The 25,513-nt window shown below is 42.9% G+C and overlaps 1 long non-coding RNA gene across 1 annotated transcript in view; it reads right to left on the reverse strand.

Moving 5' to 3' along the window:
• Positions 1–25,079, reverse strand: part of LOC309891201 — a 58,353-nt gene extending 33,274 nt beyond the window's left edge. The window contains exons 1-2 of the long non-coding RNA XR_014319481.1: positions 25,055–25,079; positions 23,140–23,210 (exon numbers count right to left, since the gene is read on the reverse strand). This is a non-coding gene — a long non-coding RNA (uncharacterized lncRNA). The remainder of the gene's footprint in view (positions 1–23,139; positions 23,211–25,054) is intronic.
• Positions 25,080–25,513: the final 434 nt, after the last annotated feature.

Consider the following 25,513-nt stretch of genomic DNA (forward strand, 5'->3'; position numbering starts at 1 on the left):
AAACTGGAAGAAAATCCGCCAAAACCATAGATCCACCCCAAAACCACCCGAAACCTACCTGATGTTCTCCAAAACCCACAATTTACAATTTTACAACACGATGACCAACGAGAACCCAACAAAACCCAACAGAGACCCCAAAAACATTAAAAAACACCCCAAACAAAAATGGCATCACCCCCAAAACTGGAAGAAAATACGCCAAAACCATAGATCCACCCCAAAACCACCCGAAACCTACCTGATCTTCTCCAAAACCCACAATTTACCCTTTTCCAACACGATGACCAACGAGAACCCAACAAAACCCAACAGAGACCCCAAAAAACGTCAAAAACACCCCAAACAAGAACGGCATCACCCCCAAAACTGGAAGAAAATCCGCCAAAACCATAGATCCACCCCAAAACCACCCGAAACCTACCTGATCTTCTCCAAAACCCACAATCCACTCCTATTTAACATAATGACCAACAAGAACACAACAAAACCTAATGGAGACCCCAAAACACGTCAAAAACACCCCAAAAAATATCGGCATCACCCCCAAAACTGGAAGAAAATACGCCAAAACAATAGATCCACCCCAAAACCACCCGAAACCTACCTGATGTTCTCCAAAACCCACAATCCACACCTATTTAACATAATGACCAACAAGAACACAACAAAACCTAATGGAGAACCCAAAACACGTCAAAAACAACACAAAAAGTCCAGGATCATCCTCCCCCCCCAAAAAAAAAAAAAAAAAAAAAAACTGAGTACCATAGATCCACCCCAAAACCACCCTACACCTACCTGATGTTCTCCAAAACCCACAATTTACACTTTTCCAACACGATGACCAACGAGAACCCAACAAAACCCAACAGAGACCCCAAAAAACGTCAAAAACACCCCAAAAAATATCGGCATCACCCCCAAAACTGGAAGAAAATACGCCAAAACAATAGATCCACCCCAAAACCATCCGAAACCTACCTGATCTTCTCCAAAACCCACAATTTACATTTTTCCGCTATGATGACCAACGAGAACCCAACAAAACCAAACAGAGACCCCAAAAACATTAAAAAACACCACAAACAAAAATGGCATCACCCCCAAAACTGGAAGAAAATCCCCCAAAACCATAGATCCACCCCAAAACCACCCTACACCTACCTGATGTTCTCCAAAACCCACAATTTACCCTTTTCCAACACGATGACCAACGAGAACCCAACAAAACCCAACAGAGACCCCAAAAAACGTCAAAAACACCCCAAACAAGAACGGCATCACCCCCAAAACTGGAAGAAAATACGCCAAAACAATAGATCTACCCCAAAACCACCCTAAACCTACCTGATGTTCTCCAAAACCCACAATTTACACTTTTCCACTATGATGACCAACGAGAACCCAACAAAACCAAACAGAGACCCCAAAAAAATTAAAAAACACCCCAAACAAAAATGGCATCACCCCCAAAACTGGAAGAAAATCCCCCAAAACCATAGATCCACCCCAAAACCACCCAACACCTACCTGATGTTCTCCAAAACCCACAATTTACACTTTTCCAACACGATGACCAACGAGAACCCAACAAAACCCAACAGAGACCCCAAAAAACGTCAAAAACACCCCAAACAAGAACGGCATCACCCCCAAAACTGGAAGAAAATCCGCCAAAACCATAGATCCACCCCAAAACCACCCGAAACCTACCTGATGTTCTCCAAAACCCACAATCCACACCTATTTAACATAATGACAAACAAGAACACAACAAAACCTAATGGAGACCCCAAAACACGTCAAAACCACCCCAAAAAATATCGGCATCACCCCCAAAACTGGAAGAAAATACGCCAAAACAATAGATCCACCCCAAAACCACCCTAAACCTACCTGATCTTCTCCAAAACCCACAATTTACACTTTTCCACTATGATGACCAACGAGAACACAACAAAACCCAACAGAGACCCCAAAAAACGTCAAAAGCACCCCAAACAAGAACGGCATCTCCCCCAAAACTGGAAGAAAATCCGCCAAAACCATAGATCCACCCCAAAACCACCCTAAACCTACCTGATGTTCTCCAAAACCCACAATCCACACCTATTTAACATAATGACCAACAAGAACACAACAAAACCTAATGGAGACCCCAAAACACGTCAAAAACAACACAAAAAGTCCAGGATCATCCCCACCCCCCAAAAAAAAAAAAAAAAAAAAAAAAACTGAGTACCATAGATCCACCCCAAAACCACCCTACACCTACCTGATGTTCTCCAAAACCCACAATTTACCCTTTTCCAACACGATGACCAACGAGAACCCAACAAAACCCAACAGAGACCCCAAAAAACGTCAAAAACACCCCAAAAAATATCGGCATCACCCCCAAAACTGGAAGAAAATACGCCAAAACCATAGATCCACCCCAAAAACACCCAACACCTACCTGATGTTCGCCAAAACCCACAATTTACACTTTTACAACACGATGACCAACGAGAACCCAACAAAACCCAACAGAGACCCCAAAAAACGTCAAAAACACCCCAAACAAGAACGGCATCACCCCCAAAAATGGAAGAAAATCCCCCAAAACCATAGATCCACCCCAAAACCACCCTACACCTACCTGATGTTCTCCAAAACCCACAATTTACACTTTTCCACTATGATGACCAACGAGAACCCAACAAAACCCAACAGAGACCCCAAAAAACGTCAAAAGCACCCCAAACAAGAACGGCATCTCCCCCAAAACTGGAAGAAAATCCGCCAAAACCATAGATCCACCCCAAAAACACCCTAAACCTACCTGATCTTCTCCAAAACCCACAATCCACTCCTATTTAACATAATGACCAACAAGAACACAACAAAACCTAATGGAGACCCCAAAACACGTCAAAAACAACACAAAAAATATCGGTATCACCCCCAAAACTGGAAGAAAATACACCAATACCATAGATCCACCCCAAAACCTCCCTAAACCGAACTGATGTTCTCCAAAACCCACAATTTACCCTTTTCCACCATGATGACCAACGAGAACACAACAAAACCCAACAGACACCCCAAAACAAGACAAAAACAACCCAAAAAAGAACAGGATCACGCCAAAAAATAGAAGAAAACCCCAAATACCATAGATCCACCCCAAGGACACCCTAAACCTACCTGATGTTCTCCTAATCCCAAAGCACACTCCCAACCACCATAAAACACATTAGGAACTCAATGAAACGCAACGGAAAAACCAAAACACTTCAAAATCACCTGAAGAAACAAGAGGATCACTCCCCCAAAAAGAAGAAAACCCCAAATACCATGAATCCACGTGAAAACTCCCCCTAAACCTACCTGAAGTTCTCCAAAACCCACAATTTACACTTTTACAACACGATGACCATGGAAAACCAAATGAAACACAATGGAGACCCCAAAACACGTCAAAAACAACACAAAAACTCCAGGATCATGCCCCCCTCCCCCCCCAAAAAAAAAAACAACTGAGTACCATATATCCACCCCAAAACCACCCGAAACCTACCTGATGTTCTACAAAACCCACAATTTACACTTTTCCACCATGATGACCAAAGAAAACCCAACAAAACCCAACAGAGACCCCAAAAACCTTAAAAAAAAAAAAAAACAAACAAAAATGGCATCACCCCCAAAACTGGAAGAAAATCCCCCAAAACCATAGATCCACCCCAAAACCACCCAACACCTACCTGATGTTCTCCAAAACCCACAATTTACCCTTTTCCAACACGATGACCAACGAGAACCCAACAAAACCCAACAGAGACCCCAAAAAAACGTCAAAAGCACCCCAAACAAGAACGGCATCACCACCAAAACTGGAAGAAAATACGCCAAAACCATAGATCCACCCCAAAAACACCCTAAACCTACCTGATGTTCTCCAAAACCCACAATCCACTCCTATTTAACATAATGACCAACAAGAACACAACAAAACCTAATGGAGACCCCAAAACACGTCAAAAACAACACAAAAAGTCCAGGATCATCCCACCCCCCAAAAAAAAAAAAAAAAAAAAAAAAAACTGAGTACCATAGATCCACCCCAAAACCACCCTACACCTACCTGATGTTCTCCAAAACCCACAATTTACCCTTTTCCAACACGATGACCAACGAAAACCCAACAAAACCCAACAGAGACCCCAAAAAACGTCAAAAACACCCCAAAAAATATCGGCATCACCCCCAAAACTGGAAGAAAATACGCCAAAACCATAGATCCACCCCAAAACCACCCTAAACCTACCTGATGTTCGCCAAAACCCACAATTTACACTTTTACAACACGATGACCAACGAGAACCCAACAAAACCCAACAGAGACCCCAAAAAACGTCAAAAACACCCCAAACAAGAACGGCATCACCCCCAAAACTGGAAGAAAATCCCCCAAAACCATAGATCCACCCCAAAACCACCCAACACCTACCTGATGTTCTCCAAAACCCACAATTTACACTTTTCCACTATGATGACCAACGAGAACCCAACAAAACCCAACAGAGACCCCAAAAAACGTCAAAAGCACCCCAAACAAGAACGGCATCTCCCCCAAAACTGGAAGAAAATCCGCCAAAACCATAGATCCACCCCAAAAACACCCTAAACCTACCTGATCTTCTCCAAAACCCACAATCCACTCCTATTTAACATAATGACCAACAAGAACACAACAAAACCTAATGGAGACCCCAAAACACGTCAAAAACAACACAAAAAGTCCAAGATCATCCCCCCCCCCAAAAAAAAAAAAAAAAAAAAAAAAACTGAGTACCATAGATCCACCCCAAAACCACCCGAAACCTACCTGATGTTCTCCAAAACCCACAATTTACACTTTTCCAAAACGATGACCAACGAGAACCCAACAAAACCCAACAGAGACCCCAAAAAACGTCAAAAGCACCCCAAACAAGAACGGCATCACCCCCAAAACTGGAAGAAAATCCGCCAAAACCATAGATCCACCCCAAAAACACCCTAAACCTACCTGATCTTCTCCAAAACCCACAATCCACTCCTATTTAACATAATGACCAACAAGAACACAACAAAACCTAATGGAGACACCAAAACACGTCAAAAACACCCCAAAAAATATCGGCATCAACCCCAAAACTGGAAGAAAATACACCAATACCATAGATCCACCCCAAAACCTCCCTAAACCGAACTGATGTTCTCCAAAACCCACAATTTACCCTTTTCCAACAGGATGACCAACGAGAACACAACAAAACCCAACAGACACCCCAAAACAAGACAAAAACAACCCAAAAAAGAACAGGATCACGCCAAAAAATAGAAGAAAACCCCAAATACCATAGATCCACCCCAAGGACACCCTAAACCTACCTGATGTTCTCCTAATCCCAAAGCACACTCCCAACCACCATAAAACACATTAGGAACTCAATGAAACGCAACGGAAAAACCAAAACACTTCAAAATCACCCGAAGAAACAAGAGGATCACTCCCCCAAAAAGAAGAAAACCCCAAATACCATGAATCCACGTGAAAACTCCCCCTAAACCTACCTGAAGTTCTCCAAAACCCACAATTTACACTTTTACAACACGATGACCATGGAAAACCAAATGAAACACAATGGAGACCCCAAAACACGTCAAAAACAACACAAAAAGTCCAGGATCATGCCCCCCTCCCCCCCCCAAAAAAAAAACAACTGAGTACCATATATCCACCCCAAAACCACCCGAAACCTACCTGATGTTCTACAAAACCCACAATTTACACTTTTCCACCATGATGACCAACGAGAACACAACAAAACCAAACAGAGACACCAAAAACCTTAAAAAAAAAAAAAAAAAACAAACAAAAATGGCATCACCCCCAAAACTGGAAGAAAATACGCCAAAACCATAGATCCACCCCAAAACCACCCAACACCTACCTGATGTTCTCCAAAACCCACAATTTACCCTTTTCCAACACGATGACCAACGAGAACCCAACAAAACCCAACAGAGACCCCAAAAAACGTCAAAAACACCCCAAACAAGAACGGCATCACCCCCAAAACTGGAAGAAAATCCCCCAAAACCATAGATCCACCCCAAAACCACCCGAAACCTACCTGATCTTCTCCAAAACCCACAATCCACTCCTATTTAACATAATGACCAACAAGAACACAACAAAACCTAATGGAGACCCCAAAACACGTCAAAAACACCCCAAAAAATATCGGCATCACCCCCAAAACTGGAAGAAAATACGCCAAAACAATAGATCCACCCCAAAACCACCCTAAACCTACCTGATCTTCTCCAAAACCCACAATTTACACTTTTCCACTATGATGACCAACGAGAACACAACAAAACCCAACAGAGACCCCAAAAAACGTCAAAAGCACCCCAAACAAGAACGGCATCACCCCCAAAACTGGAAGAAAATCCGCCAAAACCATAGATCCACCCCAAAACCACCCTAAACCTACCTGATGTTCTCCAAAACCCACAATCCACACCTATTTAACATAATGACCAACAAGAACACAACAAAACCTAATGGAGACCCCAAAACACGTCAAAAACAACACAAAAAGTCCAGGATCATCCCCACCCCCCAAAAAAAAAAAAAAAAAAAAAAAAAACTGAGTACCATAGATCCACCCCAAAACCACCCGAAACCTACCTGATGTTCTCCAAAACCCACAATTTACCCTTTTCCAACACGATGACCAACGAGAACCCAACAAAACCCAACAGAGACCCCAAAAAACGTCAAAAACACCCCAAAAAATATCGGCATCACCCCCAAAACTGGAAGAAAATACGCCAAAACCATAGATCCACCCCAAAAACACCCAACACCTACCTGATGTTCGCCAAAACCCACAATTTACACTTTTACAACACGATGACCAACGAGAACCCAACAAAACCCAACAGAGACCCCAAAAAACGTCAAAAACACCCCAAACAAGAACGGCATCACCCCCAAAAATGGAAGAAAATCCCCCAAAACCATAGATCCACCCCAAAACCACCCTACACCTACCTGATGTTCTCCAAAACCCACAATTTACACTTTTCCACTATGATGACCAACGAGAACCCAACAAAACCCAACAGAGACCCCAAAAAACGTCAAAAGCACCCCAAACAAGAACGGCATCTCCCCCAAAACTGGAAGAAAATCCGCCAAAACCATAGATCCACCCCAAAAACACCCTAAACCTACCTGATCTTCTCCAAAACCCACAATCCACTCCTATTTAACATAATGACCAACAAGAACACAACAAAACCTAATGGAGACCCCAAAACACGTCAAAAACACCCCAAAAAATATCGGTATCACCCCCAAAACTGGAAGAAAATACACCAATACCATAGATCCACCCCAAAACCTCCCTAAACCGAACTGATGTTCTCCAAAACCCACAATTTACCCTTTTCCACCATGATGACCAACGAGAACACAACAAAACCCAACAGACACCCCAAAACAAGACAAAAACAACCCAAAAAAGAACAGGATCACGCCAAAAAATAGAAGAAAACCCCAAATACCATAGATCCACCCCAAGGACACCCTAAACCTACCTGATGTTCTCCTAATCCCAAAGCACACTCCCAACCACCATAAAACACATTAGGAACTCAATGAAACGCAACGGAAAAACCAAAACACTTCAAAATCACCCGAAGAAACAAGAGGATCACTCCCCCAAAAAGAAGAAAACCCCAAATACCATGAATCCACGTGAAAACTCCCCCTAAACCTACCTGAAGTTCTCCAAAACCCACAATTTACACTTTTACAACACGATGACCATGGAAAACCAAATGAAACACAATGGAGACCCCAAAACACGTCAAAAACAACACAAAAAGTCCAGGATCATGCCCCCCTCCCCCCCCAAAAAAAAAAACAACTGAGTACCATATATCACCCCAAAACCACCCGAAACCTACCTGATGTTCTACAAAACCCACAATTTACACTTTTCCACCATGATGACCAAAGAAAACCCAACAAAACCCAACAGAGACCCCAAAAACCTTAAAAAAAAAAAAAAACAAACAAAAATGGCATCACCCCCAAAACTGGAAGAAAATCCCCCAAAACCATAGATCCACCCCAAAACCACCCAACACCTACCTGATGTTCTCCAAAACCCACAATTTACCCTTTTCCAACACGATGACCAACGAGAACCCAACAAAACCCAACAGAGACCCCAAAAAACGTCAAAAGCACCCCAAACAAGAACGGCATCACCACCAAAACTGGAAGAAAATACGCCAAAACCATAGATCCACCCCAAAAACACCCTAAACCTACCTGATGTTCTCCAAAACCCACAATCCACTCCTATTTAACATAATGACCAACAAGAACACAACAAAACCTAATGGAGACCCCAAAACACGTCAAAAACAACACAAAAAGTCCAGGATCATCCCCACCCCCCAAAAAAAAAAAAAAAAAAAAAAAAAACTGAGTACCATAGATCCACCCCAAAACCACCCTACACCTACCTGATGTTCTCCAAAACCCACAATTTACCCTTTTCCAACACGATGACCAACGAAAACCCAACAAAAACCCAACAGAGACCCCAAAAAACGTCAAAAACACCCCAAAAAATATCGGCATCACCCCCAAAACTGGAAGAAAATACGCCAAAACCATAGATCCACCCCAAAACCACCCTAAACCTACCTGATGTTCGCCAAAACCCACAATTTACACTTTTTACAACACGATGACCAACGAGAACCCAACAAAACCCAACAGAGACCCCAAAAAAACGTCAAAAACACCCCAAACAAGAACGGCATCACCCCCAAAACTGGAAGAAAATCCCCCAAAACCATAGATCCACCCCAAAACCACCCAACACCTACCTGATGTTCTCCAAAACCCACAATTTACACTTTTCCACTATGATGACCAACGAGAACCCAACAAAACCCAACAGAGACCCCAAAAAACGTCAAAAGCACCCCAAACAAGAACGGCATCTCCCCCAAAACTGGAAGAAAATCCGCCAAAACCATAGATCCACCCCAAAAACACCCTAAACCTACCTGATCTTCTCCAAAACCCACAATCCACTCCTATTTAACATAATGACCAACAAGAACACAACAAAACCTAATGGAGACCCCAAAACACGTCAAAAACACCCCAAAAAATATCGGTATCACCCCCAAAACTGGAAGAAAATACACCAATACCATAGATCCACCCCAAAACCTCCCTAAACCTAACTGATGTTCTCCAAAACCCACAATTTACCCTTTTCCACCATGATGACCAACGAGAACACAACAAAACCCAACAGACACCCCAAACAAGTCAAAAACAACCCAAAAAAGAACAGGATCACGCCAAAAAATAGAAGAAAACCCCCAAATACCATAGATCCACCCCAAGGACACCCTAAACCTACCTGATGTTCTCCTAATCCCAAAGCACACTCCCAACCACCATAAAACACATTAGGAACTCAATGAAACGCAACGGAAAAACCAAAACACTTCAAAATCACCCGAAGAAACAAGAGGATCACTCCCCCAAAAAGAAGAAAACCCCAAATACCATGAATCCACGTGAAAACTCCCCCTAAACCTACCTGAAGTTCTCCAAAACCCACAATTTACACTTTTACAACACGATGACCATGGAAAACCAAATGAAACACAATGGAGACCCCAAAACACGTCAAAAACAACACAAAAAGTCCAGGATCATGCCCCCCTCCCCCCCCAAAAAAAAAAACAACTGAGTACCATATATCCACCCCAAAACCACCCGAAACCTACCTGATGTTCTACAAAACCCACAATTTACACTTTTCCACCATGATGACCAACGAGAACACAACAAAACCAAACAGAGACACCAAAAACCTTAAAAAAAAAAAAAAAAACAAACAAAAATGGCATCACCCCCAAAACTGGAAGAAAATACGCCAAAACCATAGATCCACCCCAAAACCACCCAACACCTACCTGATGTTCTCCAAAACCCACAATTTACCCTTTTCCAACACGATGACCAACGAGAACCCAACAAAACCCAACAGAGACCCCAAAAAACGTCAAAAACACCCCAAACAAGAACGGCATCACCCCCAAAACTGGAAGAAAATCCCCCAAAACCATAGATCCACCCCAAAACCACCCGAAACCTACCTGATCTTCTCCAAAACCCACAATCCACTCCTATTTAACATAATGACCAACAAGAACACAACAAAACCTAATGGAGACCCCAAAACACGTCAAAAACACCCCAAAAAATATCGGCATCACCCCCAAAACTGGAAGAAAATACGCCAAAACAATAGATCCACCCCAAAACCACCCTAAACCTACCTGATCTTCTCCAAAACCCACAATTTACACTTTTCCACTATGATGACCAACGAGAACACAACAAAACCCAACAGAGACCCCAAAAAACGTCAAAAGCACCCCAAACAAGAACGGCATCACCCCCAAAACTGGAAGAAAATCCGCCAAAACCATAGATCCACCCCAAAACCACCCTAAACCTACCTGATGTTCTCCAAAACCCACAATCCACACCTATTTAACATAATGACCAACAAGAACACAACAAAACCTAATGGAGACCCCAAAACACGTCAAAAACAACACAAAAAGTCCAGGATCATCCCCACCCCCCAAAAAAAAAAAAAAAAAAAAAAAAACTGAGTACCATAGATCCACCCCAAAACCACCCTACACCTACCTGATTTCTCCAAAACCCACAATTTACCCTTTTCCAACACGATGACCAACGAGAACCCAACAAAACCCAACAGAGACCCCAAAAAACGTCAAAAACACCCCAAAAAATATCGGCATCACCCCCAAAACTGGAAGAAAATACGCCAAAACCATAGATCCACCCCAAAAACACCCAACACCTACCTGATGTTCGCCAAAACCCACAATTTACACTTTTACAACACGATGACCAACGAGAACCCAACAAAACCCAACAGAGACCCCAAAAAACGTCAAAAACACCCCAAACAAGAACGGCATCACCCCCAAAAATGGAAGAAAATCCCCCAAAACCATAGATCCACCCCAAAACCACCCTACACCTACCTGATGTTCTCCAAAACCCACAATTTACACTTTTCCACTATGATGACCAACGAGAACCCAACAAAACCCAACAGAGACCCCAAAAAACGTCAAAAGCACCCCAAACAAGAACGGCATCTCCCCCAAAACTGGAAGAAAATCCGCCAAAACCATAGATCCACCCCAAAAACACCCTAAACCTACCTGATCTTCTCCAAAACCCACAATCCACTCCTATTTAACATAATGACCAACAAGAACACAACAAAACCTAATGGAGACCCCAAAACACGTCAAAAACACCCCAAAAAATATCGGTATCACCCCCCAAAACTGGAAGAAAATACACCAATACCATAGATCCACCCCAAAACCTCCCCTAAACCGAACTGATGTTCTCCAAAACCACAATTTACCCTTTTCCACCATGATGACCAACGAGAACACAACAAAACCCAACAGACACCCCAAAACAAGACAAAAACAACCCAAAAAAAGAACAGGATCACGCCAAAAAATAGAAGAAAACCCCAAATACCATAGATCCACCCCAAGGACACCCTAAACCTACCTGATGTTCTCCTAATCCCAAAGCACACTCCCAACCACCATAAAACACATTAGGAACTCAATGAAACGCAACGGAAAAACCAAAACACTTCAAAATCACCCGAAGAAACAAGAGGATCACTCCCCCAAAAAGAAGAAAACCCCAAATACCATGAATCCACGTGAAAACTCCCCCTAAACCTACCTGAAGTTCTCCAAAACCCACAATTTACACTTTTACAACACGATGACCAACGAGAACCCAACAAAACCAAACAGAGACCCCAAAAACATTAAAAAACACCCCAAACAAGAACGGCATCACCCCCAAAACTGGAAGAAAATACGCCAAAACCATAGATCCACCCCAAAACCACCCTACACCTACCTGATCTTCTCCAAAACCCACAATCCACTCCTATTTAACATAATGAGAAACAAGAAAACAACAAAACCTAATGGAGACCACAAAACACGTCAAAAACACCCCAAAAAATATCGGCATCACCCCCAAAACTGGAAGAAAATCCCCCAAAACCATAGATCCACCCCAAAACCACCCTAAACCTAACTGATGTCCTCCAAAACCCACAATTTACATTTTTCCAAAACGATGAACAACGAGAACCCAACAAAACCCAACAGAGACCCCAAAAAACGTCAAAAACACCCCAAACAAGAACGGCATCACCCCCAAAACTGGAAGAAAATCCCCCAAAACCATAGATCCACCCCAAAACCACCCTAAACCTACCTGATCTTCTCCAAAACCCACAATTTACACTTTTCCACTATGATGACCAACGAAAACCCAACAAAACCAAACAGAGACCCCAAAAACATTAAAAAACACCCCAAACAAAAATGGCATCACCCCCAAAACTGGAAGAAAATCCCCCAAAACCATAGATCCACCCCAAAACCACCCAACACCTACCTGATGTTCTCCAAAACCCACAATTTACCCTTTTCCAACACGATGACCAACGAGAACCCAACAAAACCCAACAGAGACCCCAAAAAACGTCAAAAACACCCCAAACAAGAACGGCATCACCCCCAAAACTGGAAGAAAATCCGCCAAAACCATAGATCCACCCCAAAACCACCCGAAACCTACCTGATGTTCTCCAAAACCCACAATCCACTCCTATTTAACATAATGACCAACAAGAACACACCAAAACCTAATGGAGACCCCAAAACACGTCAAAAACACCCCAAAAAATATCGGCATCACCCCCAAAACAGGAAGAAAATACACCAAAACAATAGATCCACTCCAAAACCACCCTAAACCTACCTGATGTTCTCCAAAACCCACAATTTACACTTTTCCACTATGATGACCAACGAGAACACAACAAAACCCAACAGAGACCCCAAAAAACGTCAAAAGCACCCCAAACAAGAACGGCATCACCCCCAAAACTGGAAGAAAATCCGCCAAAACCATAGATCCACCCCAAAACCACCCTAAACCTACCTGATGTTCTCCAAAACCCACAATCCACACCTATTTAACATAATGACCAACAAGAAACCAACAAAACCTAATGGAGACCCCAAAACACGTCAAACACAACACAAAAAGTCCAGGATCATCCCCGCCCCCCCCCAAAAAAAAAAAAAAAAAAACTGAGTACCATAAATCCACCCCAAAACCACCCTACACCTACCTGATGTTCTCCAAAACCCACAATTTACACTTTTCCAACACGATGACCAACGAGAACCCAACAAAACCCAACAGAGATCCCAAAAAACGTCAAAAACACCCCAAAAAATATCGGCATCACCCCAAAACTGGAAGAAAATACGCCAAAACCATAGATCCACCCCAAAAACACCCAACACCTACCTGATGTTCTCCAAAACCCACAATTTACACTTTTACAACACGATGACCAACGAGAACCCAACAAAACCCAACAGAGACCCCAAAAAACGTCAAAAACACCCCAAACAAAAATGGCATCACCCCCAAAACTGGAAGAAAATCCCCCAAAACCATAGATCCACCCCAAAAACACCCTAAACCTACCTGATGTTCTCCAAAACCCACAATTTACAATTTTCCACTATGATGACCAACGAGAACCCAACAAAACCCAACAGAGACCCCAAAAAACGTCAAAAGCACCCCAAACAAGAACGAGCATCACCCCCAAAACTGGAAGAAAATACGCCAAAACCATAGATCCACCCCAAAACCACCCTAAACCTACCTGATGTTCTCCAAAACCCACAATCCACTCCTATTTAACATAATGACCAACAAGAACCCAACAAAACCTAATGGAGACCACAAAACACGTCAAAAAACACCCCAAAAAATATCGGCATCACCCCAAAACTGGAAGAAAATCCCCCAAAACCATAGATCCACCCCAAAACCACCCTAAACCTACCTGATGTTCTCCAATACCCACAATTTACACTTTTCCACTATGATGACCAACGAGAACCCAACAAAACCCAACAGAGACCCCAAAAACATTAAAAAACACCCCAAACAAAAATGGCATCACCCCCAAAACTGGAAGAAAATACGCCAAAGCCATAGATCCACCCCAAAAACACCCAACACCTACCTGATGTTCTCCAAAACCCACAATCCACTCCTATTTAACATAATGACCAACAAGAACACACCAAAACCTAATGGAGACCCCAAAACACGTCAAAAAACAACACAAAAAGTCCAGGATCATCCCCGCCCCCCCCCAAAAAAAAAAAAAAAAAAAAACTGAGTACCATAAATCCACCCCAAAACCACCCTACACCTACCTGATGTTCTACAAAACCCACAATTTACACTTTTCCAACACGATGACCAACGAGAACCCAACAAAACCCAACAGAGACCCCAAAAAACGTCAAAAACACCCCAAACAAGAACGGCATCACCCCCAAAATTCGAAGAAAATCCGCCAAAACCATAGATCCTCCCCAAAACCACCCTAAACCTACGTGATCTTCTCCAAAACCCACAATCCACTCCTATTTAACATAATGACAAACAAGAACACAACAAAACCTAATGGAGACCCCAAAACACGTCAAAAACACCCCAAAAAATATCGGCATCACCCCCAAAACTGGAAGAAAATACGCCAAAACCATAGATCCACCCCAAAACCACCCTAAACCTAACTGATGTCCTCCAAAACCCACAATTTACATTTTTCCAAAACGATGACCAACGAGAACCCAACAAAACCCAACAGAGACCCCAAAAAACGTCAAAAACACCCCAAACAAGAACGGCATCACCCCCAAAACTGGAAGAAAATACGCCAAAACCATAGATCCACCCCAAAAACACCCAACACTTACCTGATGTTCTCCAAAACCCACAATTTACCCTTTTCCAACACGATGACCAACGAGAACTCAACTAAACCCAACAGAGACCCCAAAAAACGTCAAAAACACCCCAAACAAAAATGGCATCACCCCCAAAACTGGAAGAAAATGCCCCAAAAACATAGATCCACCCCAAAACCAGCCTAAACCTACCTGATGTTCTCCAAAACCCACAATTTACTTTTTTCCACTATGATGACCAACGAGAACCCAACAAAACCCAACAGAGACCACAAAAAACGTCAAAAGCACTCCAAACAAGAACGGCATCACCCCCAAAACTGGAAGAAAATCCCCCAAAACCATAGATCCACCCCAAAAACACCCTAAACCTACCTGATGTTCTCCAAAACCCACAATCCACACCTATTTAACATAATGACAAACAAGAACACAACAAAACCTAATGGAGACCCCAAAAAACGTCAAAAACACCCCAAAAAATATCGGCATCACCCCCAAAACTGGAAGAAAATACACCAAAACCATAGATCCACCCCAAAACCTCCCTAAACCTAACTGATGTTCTCCAAAACCCACAATTTACCCTTTTCCAACACGATGACCAACGAGAACCCAACAAAACCAAACACAGACCCCAAAAAACGTCAAAAACACCCCAAACAAGAACGGCATCACCCCCAAAACTGGAAGAAAATACGCCAAAACCATAGATCCACCCCAAAACCACCCTAAACCTACCTGATCTTCTCCAAAACCCACAATCCACTCCTATTTAACATAATGACAAACAAGAAAACAACAAAACCTAATGGAGACCCCAAACACGTCAAAAACACCCCAAAAAATATCGGCATCAACCCCAAAACTGGAAGAAAATCCCCCAAAATCATAGATCCACCCCAAAACCACCCTAAACCTAACTGATGTCCTCCAAAACCCACAATTTACATTTTTCCAAAACGATGACCAACGAGAACCCAACAAAACCCAACAGAGACCCCCAAAAAACGTCAAAAACACCCCAAACAAGAACGGCATCACCCCCAAAACTGGAAGAAAATCCCCCAAAACCATAGATCCACCCCAAAACCACGCTAAACCTACCTGATGTTCTCCAAAACCCACAATCCACTCCTATTTAACATAATGACCAACAAGAACACAACAAAACCTAATGGAGACCCCAAAACACGTCAAAAACACCCCAAAAAATATCGGCATCACCCCCAAAACTGGAAGAAAATCCCCCAAAACCATAGATCCACCCCAAAACCACCCAACACCTACCTGATGTTCTCCAAAACCCACAATTTACCCTTTTCCAACACGATGACCAACGAGAACCCAACAAAACCCAACAGAGACCCCAAAAAACGTCAAAAACACCCCAAACAAGAACGGCATCACCCCCAAAACTGGAAGAAAATACGCCAAAACCATAGATCCACCCCAAAACCACCCGAAACCACCCTGATATTCTCCAAAAACCACAATCCACTCCTATTTAACATAATGACAAACAAGAACACAACAAAACCTAATGGAGACCACAAAACACGTCAAAAACACCCCAAACAAGAACGGCATCACCCCCAAAACTGGAAGAAAATCCCCCAAAACCATAGATCCACCCCAAAACCACCCTAAACCTACCTGATGTCCTCCAAAACCCACAATTTACATTTTTCCAAAACGATGACCAACGAGAACCCAACAAAACCCAACAGAGACCCCAAAAAACGTCAAAAACACCCCAAACAAGAACGGCATCACCCCCAAAACTGGAAGAAAATACGCCAAAACCATAGATCCACCCCAAAACCACCCGAAACTACCTGATGTTCTCCAAAACCCACAATTTACCCTTTTCCAACACGATGACCAACGAGAACCCAACTAAACCCAACAGAGACCCCAAAAAACGTCAAAAACACCCCAAACAAGAACGGCATCACCCCCAAAACTGGAAGAAAATCCCCCAAAGCCATAGATCCACCCCAAAAACACCCAACACCTACCTGATGTTCTCCAAAACCCACAATTTACCCTTTTACAACACGATGACCAACGAGAACCCAACAAAACCCAACAGAGACCCCAAAAAACGTCAAAAACACCCCAAAAAATATCGGCATCACCCCCAAAACTGGAAGAAAATACGCCAAAACCATAGATCCACCCCAAAACCACCCGAAACCTACCTGATGTTCTCCAAAACCCACAATTTACACTTTTCCAACATGATGACCAACGAGAACACAACAAAACCCAACAGAGACCCCAAAAAACGTCAAAAACACCCCAAACAAGAACGGCATCACCCCCAAAACTGGAAGAAAATACACCAAAACCATAGATCCACCCAAAACCACCCTAAACCTACCTGATCTTCTCCAAAACCCACAATCCACTCCTATTTAACATAATGACCAACAAGAACACAACAAAACCTAATGGAGACCCCAAAACACGTCAAAAACACCCCAAAAAATATCGGTATCACCCCCAAAACTGGAAGAAAATACACCAAAACCATAGATCCACCGCAAAACCTCCCTAAACCTACCTGATGTTCTCCAAAACCCACAATTTACCCTTTTCCACCATGATGACCAACGAGAACACAACAAAACCTAACAGAGACACCAAAACACGTCAAAAAACACACAAAAAGTCCAGGATCATCCCCCCCCCAAAAAAAAAAAAACAAAAAAAACTGAGTACCATATATCGAACCCAAAACCACCCAAAACCTACCTGATGTTCTACAAAACCCACAATTTACACTTTTCCACCATGATGACCAACGAGAACCCAACAAAACCAAACAGAGACCCCAAAAACATTAAAAAAACACCCCCAAACAAGAACGGCATCACCCCAAAACTGGAAGAAAATACGCCAAAACCATAGATCCACCCCAAAACCACCCTAAACCTACCTGATCTTCTCCAAAACCCACAATCCACTCCTATTTAACATAATGACAAACAAGAACCCAACAAAACCTAATGGAGACCCCAAAACACGTCAAAAACACCCAAAAAATATCGGCATCACCACCAAAACTGGAAGAAAATCCCCCAAAACCATAGATCCACCCCAAAACCACCCTAAACCTAACTGATGTCCTCCAAAACCCACAATTTACATTTTTCCAAAACGATGAACAACGAGAACCCAACAAAACCCAACAGAGACCCCAAAAAACGTCAAAAGCACCCCAAACAAGAACGGCATCACCCCCAAAACTGGAAGAAAATCCCCCAAAACCATAGATCCACCCCAAAACCACCCTAAACCTACCTGATGTTCTCCAAAACCCACAATTTACCCTTTTCCAACACGATGACCAACGAGAACCCAACAAAACCCAACAGAGACCCCAAAAAACGTCAAAAACACCCCAAACAAGAACGGCATCACCCCCAAAACTGGAAGAAAATCCGACAAAACCATAGATCCACCCCAAAACCACCCAACACCTACCTGATGTTCTCCAAAACCCACAATCCACTCCTATTTAACATAATGACAAACAAGAAAACAACAAAACCTAATGGAGACCCCAAAACACGTCAAAAACACCCCAAAAAATATCGGCATCACCACCAAAACTGGAAGAAAATACGCCAAAACCATAGATCCACTCCAAAACCACCCTAAACCTACCTGATGTTCTCCAAACAGCACAATTTACACTTTTCCACTATGATGACCAACGAGAACCCAACAAAACCAAACAGAGACCCCAAAAAACGTCAAAAGCACCCCAAACAAGAACGGCATCACCCCCAAAACTGGAAGAAAATCCGCCAAAACCATAGATCCACCCCAAAACCACCCAACACCTACCTGATGTTCTCCAAAACCCACAATCCACACCCACCTATTTAACATAATGACCAACAAGAACCCAACAAATCCTAATGGAGACCCCAAAACACGTCAAAAACAACACAAAAAGTCCAGGATCATCCCCGCCCCCCCCCAAAAAAAAAAAAAAAAAAAACTGAGTACCATAAATCCACCCCAAAACCACCCTACACCTACCTGATGTTCTCCAAAACCCACAATTTACACTTTTCCAACACGATGACCAACGAGAACCCAACAAAACCCAACAGAGACCCCAAAAAACGTCAAAAACACCCCAAACAAGAACGGCATCACCCCCAAAACTGGAAGAAAATCCCCCAAAACCATAGATCCACCCCAAAACCACCCTAAACCTACCTGATCTTCTCCAAAACCCACAATCCACTCCTATTTAACATAATGACAAACAAGAACCCAACAAAACCTAATGGAGACCCCAAAACACGTCAAAAACACCCCAAAAAATATCGGCATCACCCCCAAAACTGGAAGAAAATACGCCAAAACCATAGATCCACCCCAAAACCACCCGAAACCTAACTGATGTCCTCCAAAACCCACAATTTACATTTTTCCAAAACGATGACCAACGAGAACCCAACAAAACCCAACAGAGACCCCAAAAAACGTCAAAAGCACCCCAAACAAGAACGGCATCACCCCCAAAACTGGAAGAAAATCCCCCAAAACCATAGATCCACCCCAAAACCACCCGAAACCTACCTGATCTTCTCCAAAACCCACAATCCACACCTATTTAACATAATGACCAACAAGAACACAACAGAACCCAACAGAGACCCCAAAACACGTCAAAAACCACACAAAAAGTCCAGGATCATCCCCCCCCCCAAAAAAAAAAAAAAACAAAAAAAACTGAGTACCATATATCCACCCCAAAACAACCCTAAACCTACCTGATGTTCTCCAAAACCCACAATTTACACTTTTCCACCGTGATGACCAACGAGAACCCAACAAAACCAAACAGACACCCCAAAAACATTAAAAAACACCCCAAACAAGAACGGCATCACCCCCAAAACTGGAAGAAAATACCCCAAAACCATAGATCCACCCCAAAACCACCCAACACCTACATGATATTCTCCAAAACCCACAATTTACCCTTTTCCAACACGATGACCAACGAGAACCCAACAAAACCCAACAGAGTCCCCAAAAAACGTCAAAAACAACCCAAACAAGAACGGCATCACCCCCAAAACTGGAAGAAAATCCGCCAAAACCATAGATCCACCCCCAAAACCACCCGAAACCTACCTGATGTTCTCCAAAACCCACAATCCACTCCTATTTAACATAATGACAAACAAGAACACAACAAAACCTAATGGAGACCCCAAAACACGTCAAAAACACCCCAAAAAATATCGGCATCACCCCCAAAACTGGAAGAAAATACGCCAAAACCATAGATCCACCCCAAAACCACCCGAAACCTACCTGATCTTCTCCAAAACCCACAATCCACTCCTATTTAACATAATGACAAACAAGAACAAAACAAAATCTAATGGAGACCACAAAACACGTCAAAAACACCCCAAACAAGAACGGCATCACCCCCAAAACTGGAAGAAAATCCCCCAAAACCATAGATCCACCCCAAAACCACCCTAAACCTACCTGATGTCCTCCAAAACCCACAATTTACATTTTTCCAAAACGATGAACAACGAGAACCCAACAAAACCCAACAGAGACCCAAAAAACGTCAAAAACACCTCAAACAAGAACGGCATCACCCCCAAAACTGGAAGAAAATCACCCAAAACCATAGATCCACCCCAAAAACACCCAACACCTACCTGATGTTCTCCAAAACCCACAATTTACCCTTTTCCAACACGATGACCAACGAGAACCCAACAAAACCCAATAGAGACCCCAAAAAACGTCAAAAACACCCCAAAAAATATCGGCATCACCCCCAAAACAGGAAGAAAATACGCCAAAACAATAGATCCACCCCAAAACCACTCTAAACCTACCTGATGTTCTCCAAAACCCACAATTTACCCTTTTCCACCATGATGACCAACGAAAACACAACAAAACCTAACAGAGACCCCAAAACACGTCAAAAACCACACAAAAAGTCCAGGATCATACCCCCCCCCCCAAAAAAAAAAAAAAAAAAAAAAACTGAGTACCATATATCCACCCCAAAACAACCCTAAACCTACCTGATGTTCTACAAAACCCACAATTTACACTTTTCCACCATGATGACCAACGAGAACCCAACAAAACCAAACAGACACCCCAAAAACCTTAAAAAACACCCCAAACAAAAATGGCATCACCCCCAAAACTGGAAGAAAATTCCCCCAAAACCATAGATGCACCCCAAAACCACCCATAACCTACCTGATGTTCTCCAAAACCCACAATTTACCCTTTTCCAACACGATGACCAACAACGAGAACCCAACTAAACCCAACAGAGACCCCAAAAAACGTCAAAAACACCCCAAACAAGAACGGCATCACCCCCAAAACTGGAAGAAAATCCGACAAAACCATAGATCCACCCCAAAACCACCCGAAACCTACCTGATGTTCTCCAAAACCCACAATCCACTCCTATTTAACATAATGACAAACAAGAACACAACAAAACCTAATGGAGACCACAAAACACGTCAAAAACAACACAAAAAATATCGGCATCACCCCCAAAACTGGAAGAAAATACGCCAAAATCATAGATCCACCCCAAAACCACCCTAAACCTACCTGATGTCCTCCAAAACCCACAATTTACGCTTTTCCAACACGATGACCAACGAGAACCCAACAAAACCCAACAGAGACCCCAAAAAACGTCAAAAACACCCCAAACAAGAACGGCATCACCCCCAAAACTGGAAGAAAATACGCCAAAACCATAGATCCACCCCAAAACCACCCGAAACCTACCTGATCTTCTCCAAAACCCACAATCCACTCCTATTTAACATAATGACCAACAAGAACACACCAAAACCTAATGGAGACCCCAAAACACGTCAAAAACACCCCAAAAAATATCGGCATCACCCCCAAAACTGGAAGAAAATACGCCAAAACCATAGATCCACCCCAAAACCACCCGAAACCTACCTGATCTTCTCCAAAACCAACAATTTACCCTTTTCCAACACGATGACCAACGAGAACCCAACTAAACCCAACAGAGACCCCAAAAAACGTCAAAAACACCCCAAACAAGAACGGCATCACCCCCAAAACTGGAAGAAAAACCCACAAAACCATAGATCCACCCCAAAACCACCCAACACCTACCTGATGTTCTCCAAAACCCACAATTTACCCTTTTCCAACACGATGACCAACGAGAACACAACAAAACCCAACAGAGTCCCCAAAAAAACGTCAAAAACACCCCAAACAAGAACGGCATCACCCCCAAAACTGGAAGAAAATCCGCCAAAACCATAGATCCACCCCAAAACCACCCGAAACCTACCTGATCTTCTCCAAAACCCACAATCCACTCCTATTTAACATAATGACCAACAAGAACACACCAAAACCTAATGGAGACCCCAAAACACGTCAAAAACACCCCAAACAAGAACGGCATCACCCCCAAAACTGGAAGAAAATACGCCAAAACCATAGATCCACCCCAAAACCACCCTAAACCTACCTCATCTTCTCCAAAACCCACAATCCACTCCTATTTAACATAATGACAAACAAGAACACAACAAAATCTAATGGAGACCACAAAACACGTCAAAAACACCCCAAACAAGAACGGCATCACCCCCAAAACTGGAAGAAAATCCCCCAAAACCATAGATCCACCCCAAAACCACCCTAAACCTAACTGATGTCCTCCAAAACCCACAATTTACATTTTTCCAAAACGATGAACAACGAGAACCCAACAAAACCCAACAGAGACCCCAAAAAACGTCAAAAACACCCCAAACAAGAACGGCATCACCCCCAAAACTGGAAGAAAATCCCCCAAAACCATAGATCCACCCCAAAAACACCCAACACCTACCTGATGTTCTCCAAAACCCACAATTTACACTTTTCCAACACGATGACAAACGAGAACCCAAAAAAACCAAACAGAGACCCCAAAAAACTTAAAAAACACCCCAGAAAATATCGGCATCACCCCCAAAACTGGAAGAAAATACGCCAAAACAATAGATCCACCCCAAAACCACCCTAAACCTACCTGATGTTCTCCAAAACCCACAATTTACCCTTTTCCACCATGATGACCAACGAGAACACAACAAAACCTAACAGAGACCCCAAAACACGTCAAAAACCACACAAAAAGTCCAGGATCATCCCACCCCCCCCAAAAAAAAAAAAAAAAAAAAAAAAACTGAGTACCATATATCCACCCCAAAACAACCCTAAACCTACCTGATGTTCTACAAAACCCACAATTTACACTTTTCCACCATGATGACCAACGAGAACCCAACAAAACCAAACAGACACCCCAAAAACCTTAAAAAACACCCCAAACAAAAATGGCATCACCCCCAAAACTGGAAGAAAATCCCCCAAAACCATAGATGCACCCCAAAACCAACCATAACCTACCTGATGTTCTCCAAAACCCACAATTTACACTTTTCCAACACGATGACCAACGAGAACCCAACAAAACCCAACAGAGACCCCAAAAAACGTCAAAAACACCCCAGACAAGAACGGCATCACCCCCAAAACTGGAAGAAAATCCGACAAAACCATAGATCCACCCCAAAACCACCCTAAACCTACCTGATGTTCTCCAAAACCCACAATCCACTCCTATTTAACATAATGACAAACAAGAACACAACAAAACCTAATGGAGACCACAAAACACGTCAAAAACACCCCAAAAAATATCGGCATCACCCCCAAAACTGGAAGAAAATCCCCCAAAACCATAGATCCACCCCAAAACCACCCTAAACCTACCTGATGTCCTCCAAAACCCACAATTTACCCTTTTCCAACACGATGACCAACGAGAACCCAACAAAACCCAACAGAGACCCCAAAAAACGTCAAAAACACCCCAAACAAGAACGGCATCACCCCCAAAACTGGAAGAAAATACGCCAAAACCATAGATCCACCCCAAAACCACCCGAAACCTACCTGATCTTCTCCAAAACCCACAATCCACTCCTATTTAACATAATGACAAACAAGAACACAACAAAACCTAATGGAGACCACAAAACACGTCAAAAACACCCCAAACAAGAACGGCATCACCCCCAAAACTGGAAGAAAATCCGCCAAAACCATAGATCCAGCCCAAAACCACCCTAAACCTAACTGATGTCCTCCAAAACCCACAATTTACATTTTTCCAAAACGATGAACAACGAGAACCCAACAAAACACAACAGAGACCCCAAAAAACGTCAAAAACACCCCAAACAAGAACGGCATCACCCCCAAAACTGGAAGAAAATCCCCCAAAACAATAGATCCACCCCAAAAACACCCAACACCTACCTGATGTTCTCCAAAACCCACAATTTACCCTTTTCCAACACGATGACCAACGAGAACCCAACAAAACCCAATAGAGACCCCAAAAAACGTCAAAAACACCCCAAAAAATATCGGCATCACCCCCAAAACTGGAAGAAAATACGCCAAAACAATAGATCCAACCCAAAACCACCCTACACCTACCTGATGTCCTCCAAAACCCACAATTTACACTTTTCCAACACGATGAACAACGAGAACACAACAAAACCCAACAGAGACCCCAAAAAACGTCAAAAGCACCCCAAACAAGAATGGCATCACCCCCAAAAATGGAAGAAAATCCGCCAAAACCATAGATCCACCCCAAAACCACCCTAAACCTACCTGATCTTCTCCAAAACCCACAATCCACTCCTATTTAACATAATGACCAACAAGAACACAACAAAACCTAATGGAGACCTCAAAACACGTCAAAAACAGCCCAAAAAATATCGGGATCACCCCCAAAACTGGAAGAAAATACACCAAAACCATAGAGCCACCGCAAAACCTCCCTAAACCTACCTGATGTTCTCCAAAACCCACAATTTACCCTTTTCCACCATGAAGACCAACGAGAACACAACAAAACCCAACAGAGACCCCAAAACACGTCAAAAACAACACAAAAAGTCCAGGATCATCCCCCCCCCCCCAAAAATTAAAAAAAAAAAAAAAACTGAGTACCATATATCCACCCCAAAACCACCCTAAACCTACCTGATCTTCTCCAAAACCCACAATCCACTCCTATTTAACATAATGACAAACAAGAACACAACAAAACCTAATGGAGACCCCAAAACACGTCAAAAACACCCCAAAAAATATCGGCATCACCCCCAAACCTGGAAGAAAATACGCCAAAACCATAGATCCACCCCAAAACCACCCTAAACCTACCTGATGTTCTCCAAAACCAACAATTTACCCTTTTCCAACACGATGACCAACGAGAACCCAACTAAACCCAACAGAGACCCCAAAAAACGTCAAAAACACCCCAAACAAGAACGGCATCACCCCCAAAACTGGAAGAAAATACGCCAAA

Source organism: Aythya marila (genome assembly GCF_965140915.1).
Source record: "Aythya marila genome assembly, contig: HAP1_HAP1_SCAFFOLD_297, whole genome shotgun sequence".
In the NCBI taxonomy this organism is placed as follows: Eukaryota; Metazoa; Chordata; class Aves; order Anseriformes; family Anatidae; genus Aythya; species Aythya marila.